Genomic DNA, 6,142 nt, shown 5'->3' with positions numbered 1-6,142 from the left:
TTTTGCATAGAACTCGAGTTATGTACTAGAGTGCGTCTAAGGCTGCCTCCAGGATACAAGGCCTTGGTGCCGCCACCGCTCCAAGCCAACGACTGTTCAAACTTTACTCCTACCCGATTTCCTGACTACTATTTGACAAGGAGAAAAACTGAAATCGGGTAGGAGTGAAGTGTGTGCAATCATCGGCTTGGGGCGACGGTGGCATCATGGCGCCGTGTATCCCTGAGACCAAGGCAAGTATAGAGGCTTAATTAGGCTCGAGGAAGGGGCGGAGTTTATCGAGACGCCAGCCAATCATCGTCCAGGATGAGATGCCGTGAACATTTCTATCTATTTTTTTTATTCACCGACAATTGCTTCATAGGGTATATAAAAAAATTCCACATCCCATTTTATTTTATTGTAGTAGTTTATAACATATAAACCATCCGAGAGGTCCTAATAAAAAAGCTCATTTCAAAATTTGGTTCTTCACGTTCTATGAGAGTGACGATACCTCTCTGTACTTGCCTTGCCTGAGACAGCCTCAGACGCACTCTAGTCTATAACTTGAACTCTATGGAAAGGGCAGCTTGGAGTTGAGTGGCCACATGTGGCGCTGCCTGTATAGCCAATACGGTCCATTGCCATATTCATGAAGTGAGAGCTTGCGATACGTCCTAAAATCATCACATATAGGAGATGCAAAAAAAAAAAAAAAAAAATCTGACATACATCGAAAATAACTGCTGTGAGAGTGTGGTTGTCCCGTGAGGGCCAAGGCAACAAAGTTTTGTATATTCACACAAAACCTCGCTGCCATGTCCGGACCATATCCCTGTCCGAGTCATCACCGCTCTCCCCTTGTAGCTAGTTAGCGTGCTTCAGAGTTGTGGTTTCCATCCCTCGATGCGTGACGTTGAAATAATCAGTCAAAACTAAATACCAACCTTCATATCCTGAGGTGGCTGAAAGGCTCGATCAGTGGGCACGAATCCCAGTCACGTACTGCGCAAAATCTCTATATTTTGAGATCAGTGATCCCAACACACGGCGGCGATTAGCACTGTCTTATAACCATAGCGTAGTTAAATGGTCCATTATTATCTTATCAGCCCCGTGGGTAGGGAGGAATGTTTAATTACCTTTATCAGTATCATGAGGTGGTAAAGTTAGAGTTGGGAGCATACGCTACAGCCGCGCGTGGCGGCGGTGCTCATGATAAGTGCTCCATCATCTCCCATTAATTAAACCGACACAACATAAACCATTTCACACATGGAGGAATAATACATGGAGTGGCCCTCAGCGGGTCCCTCTTCACTATGAGGTGAAGCAAGGGGGTAGGGGGGGCAGAGCTTAGCCGGTGGGCGGAGCCAGCAAGTCCACCCAAAACAGTGCATTTCTCGCTTCCCAAGATCGTCGGTGTAAATGAGTTTGTCTGTCTTATTTCTTTCACATACCATATTTTTTTTTAGTTATTCAACTGCTGCAGTATATGCACTAAGGATTCATGTACAGGTTTTAATAGAAAAACACCAGCATTTCCTTGTCTTTATTACGTAGAAGCTGAGAAGAAATGTTCCACACCCGCCTTAATTTCTCACACTTCCTCTGTATAATGTTCATTATATATTGACCATGGCCTCACTTTTAATGTAGAAGCATGTACAGCCTTCTATGTAGATCGTCTCAGATTTGATCAAACTCACTACGAGTAAACAGAAGGAAGTATTGGGGCAGGAAGTAGAAAAACTTACCTATACGCAAATAGTCTATATTTGACTCGACGTCAACCAACCGTGTTACACAATAATACATGTCATTGTTAGAGGTATATTAATAACCAGTAAATGGAGAAAATGCAACATACAGGTCAGACACCAATTACTGAGAGGGGTTGGTTACATGTTTTTAGGGAGAGCATTAAATGATTGAAGAGTGGCGGAGATGGCTTGAAAATTATAATCAGAGATAAAAAAAGAAACCTACAAGAGTGGATTAAATAATAGAAGATAACTCCTGTAACACAGAGAGAGAGAGAGAGAGAGAGAGAGAGAGAGAGAGAGAGAGAGAGAGAGAGAGAGAGAGAGAGAGAGAGAGAGAGAGAGAGAGAGAGAGAGAGAGAGAGAGAGAGAGAGAGAGAGAATAAGAATGAGAGAATGAGAATGAGAGAGAGAATGAGAATGAGAGAGAATGAGGGTAAGAATAAGAGAGAATCGAAAATGAGAGAGAGAGAGAGAGAGAGAGAGAGAGAGAGAGAGAGAGAGAGAGAGAGAGAGAGAGAGAGAGAGAGAGAGAGAGAGAGAGAGAGAGAGAGAGAGAGAGAGAGAGAATGTGGTTGAAGGCGACTTGAATATTTCACATGTTTTGGAAAATAACTTTGTTTTCATAGCATTTCTGATAGCACCCAAAGACCTCTACATTCCAACAATTTGATCTGTTTGTGTGTAAAGCCATGGAAAAGGAATTACAGATGATTTCCTTGAAATTACTATACTAAGCAATCATTCGCGCATTCTTTTGTGTCGCTCTTTTTCTAGCTCAGTTTTCTCGCCTCTTATGTAATGTTTCGCCACAAAAATCATTGTATCTTAATGAGGAAATGTTATGCTGCCATCCCTGCCTCTGTGGGTGCGACCAAAGGCAGAGCAAGCCGGCATGGAGACAAAAGGTTGAGGTATGTGGTTGTCGCGCGTTCAGCGAGTCGGGCAATGTTTTGGGTGGCGGCTGAGGGGGGCGGAGACAAGCTCTCTTCACTTTTGTGACGTTATGCCCCCTCGATTATGTTTCGGTTGAACTTGTCCCGGTTTCATTCACTCCCATATGTCTTATTGGACTTAAGACATATTTTTTAGGTCACTTGTCGTAAGTTGCAGTCTATTATTTTATAATACTTCTGCTGTTCAGGTAATGAAGAACATTTCTACCATTCCATTTATATTAATACTTCAAGTACGCTATATGATATAATTATAATCAAAAGTGTTGTCTCTCGTGCAGACGTCGATTTGTCTATATAAAGCACTAATTAATGAGGTATAATGCGGTGTCAGTTAGTTATGATGCGGTGTATAATATGATGAATCGATGCATAGAGCGGAGAACATAATTTTGCTACAGTAAGAGTACTTGTACTGAAAATATAAATTGGCTGAAAGAGGAAATAGTAGATTAGACTTAGGCCCCTTTCACACACTTGCGGGCGAGGCCCGCGTCCGCGCTTATAACGCGGACCCGCGTCAACTTATGACTGATGTTTTCTATGGAACCTTTCACACGCCGCAGACGTCGCCCGCGCGCGGGCGAAATTCAACGCGGGCTCCCCTTGGGTCATCTGCGGGCCCGCGTCCGCGCATAGCAGCAAAGGGTAGTGTTCGATGTGTGTTTTCACACGGCGCGGGCGATGCCCTTGGCCCGCGCATCTCTCCGAAGAAAACGCATTCAGTATCCTGGTTGATTTCAAAGTGATTTGTTGTGCGTCCATTTTCCTGTTTTACTTTTTATTTTCAACTTTATTTAAAGGGAAGAATTTTGATGCTCTTCTCCCTCGTGTTTACTTCCTCATCTTCCCTCTCCATTCTCTCCTTTCTTTCATTTTCTCTTTTTACTCTGCCATCTATCTTAATTTTTGGTCTTTCATTTTATCAACTTTATTCCTTTATCTCCCTTCCTTCTCCAGCTCTATTTTTGTCTCTCCTTTCCTCCAGATGATCTTAATTGCTTTCCCTGGCTTCATTACATTTTCCTATCTTTCTCCTGCCTATTTCCACCTTCGTGCGGATGGCTGCCAGTTTTCACCCGCGCCGTCTGACTCAACGCGGGAAGGCCCGCGTCCGCGTTATAAGCGCGGACGAGGGCCTCGCCCGCAAGTGTGAAAGGATTCTAACATTTTCATATCCATTCTGTAGTAAGGTGACCAGAACTGAACCGCATAATCAAGATGATATCTAACTAATGCTAAATATAGTTTGAGGAAGACTTCGGCGCTTCTGTTGCTTACGCTTCTTGAAATAAATCCCAGTACCCTGTTTGCTCGATTTCTAGCTTAGAAGTAGGAGGAGGAGGACGAGGAGGAAAAGGAGGAGGAGGAAGATGATATTAAGAGAGAATTAAGGGAGGTTACTTGGGTGAAAAAAGAAAAAAGAATGAAAGTTAGTGTTGGGAAGATCTGACGGAGGAGGAATTAAGCTGCATGAGAAGGAGGAGGAGGAGGAGGAGCTATATAGGAAAAGGAGGAAGAGGAGGAGGAGGAGGAGCAAGAGGATATTAATAGCGTCTTCCGTTTAGCGTAACCTATTTTTGGGTCATGATCTGTAGAGTCCCTTATAGAGTCCCGACTACCTAAGATTTGGACGCCATTATTGTTCCTGTTTTCGCCGTGCTTTTCAAACGCTATCACACGCTCTCGTGGGGACAACAGGACCAATAATGGCGTCTAAATCTTAGGTTGTCGGAACTCTATATCTATCAAGGGACTTTACAGATCACGACCCAGAAACAGGTTACGCTTAATGGAAGACACTATAAGAGAGAAGGGGGGTTAATTAAACCCTATCCACACATAGGCGATCTCGGGACGAAAGCACCACGATACTGATTTGTCCATCATCGGAAATGGTGTACTTTGGCCCGTCCCAGGGGTGTGGATTATTTTGGTACGACGCTTGCACGAGTATTGCCCGAATGCTGGACGGAAGCTGCACAACCATAACTCTGCCTGCCCGACAGCTGCCCGGCATCCGAACGATCGACGACGATCAATTTTGAGATTTGAATATAACGTTTACTCAGAGGACGATTCCTGCCCGACTCGTGCCCAGCAACAAAACGACAGTAAATAACACTGCGATTGCTAAACGAATGTTGCTCGATTACTGGACGAATGGAGAACGACTCCTGATTGGGTATATGTGCCTGCGCCCTTTCCTTCACTCGCTAATCCGGGAACTGGGTGCGGCAAGCTTGACATGTGTGCTGGTATCCTGACCCCACCAAACATACACACACACACAAAAAAAAAAAAAAAAAAAAAAAAAAATCACGCGCCCGCCCAGCATCTGTGGGCTCTTGGTAGCGAATATGTCAGGTGACTGGGCCATGATGTCAGCCGGTTGTGCAAGTGCAGCACACAGGGGCGTCAGATCAGGATAGCACGTAGGGGCGTCAGGAGTGTAGAGTGGCAGGCAGGGAGACAGGGAGTATCAGGACGTCAAGTAGGGTTGCAGGACTTCGAGGGGAAGGGAGCGTGGTAGGTAGCGGTTTATGTAGCCGACGGGCTGCCAAGTTGCCAAACCACTCGCGCGCTGATATGTCGGGGAGCACTCGTTTATCTATCGTTCAGCATTCTCTCAAGTGAACGATTCGCCGGGCAGCTATCGTGAAGCTGCTGTGCAGCTGTCGGGCAGCTTTTATAACGGTCAAAATTTTAAATTCGTGCCCGATCTTTGCACGAGTGCTGCACCATAGCTGGATGATCACTGCGAGTGCTGCACGATGCCTGTAGCACTCCTGCCCGATCCTTGATAAGGTCGCCGGCCACGCCGATGGCTGCCCGAAAAAATTAGCGCAGCGCGCTTATTTTTCGTGCTCTTTGTCGACTCATCGTCTATAGCAGTTGTGGTGCACGGATTTCCCCATCCATGGCTGGACCAAGGTCTATATATACCAAGTCAAGTCATACGCAGTTTTGTGGGAGGAGACACGGCAGAGGCGCGGCTTATGCGTGACGTTGCTTGGAGCCAAATTAGAGAATGTGGAAACAGGGATTTAGAGATAACGAAGAAAGTCGGACTAATTTAAGTCAATCACTTCAACATGCCCCCTCTCACACGTACCCCACACCGCCGCTTGTAGGCATTATAATTACAGTCACGCATAGCACAATAAAAAAAGGCATATTTTTTCGTCAGTGGCTTGCCTGAACGCGCGGTGAAAGAAGGCGAGAATGCACATCCAAAGTATACACGCGGCCGCAACTTTAGTCACCCGTGAAATGGCGAGTATTTGACTTCAAGTGACGTCATCCCGCTGCTCCGCCCCAAACCGCCCCCTGCGCGTGCTGGTCGCAGTTTTGAAGGCAGAGTGACTTGACTTGCTGGTATATAATATAGACTTTGGGCTAGATGACGTGCTACAAATATGAACCCGAATGGTGCACGAA

The sequence above is a fragment of the Eriocheir sinensis genome, chromosome 33, assembly GCF_024679095.1.
Source record: "Eriocheir sinensis breed Jianghai 21 chromosome 33, ASM2467909v1, whole genome shotgun sequence".
NCBI lineage: Eukaryota > Metazoa > Arthropoda > Malacostraca > Decapoda > Varunidae > Eriocheir > Eriocheir sinensis.
This window is presented reverse-complemented; position numbering follows the sequence as displayed.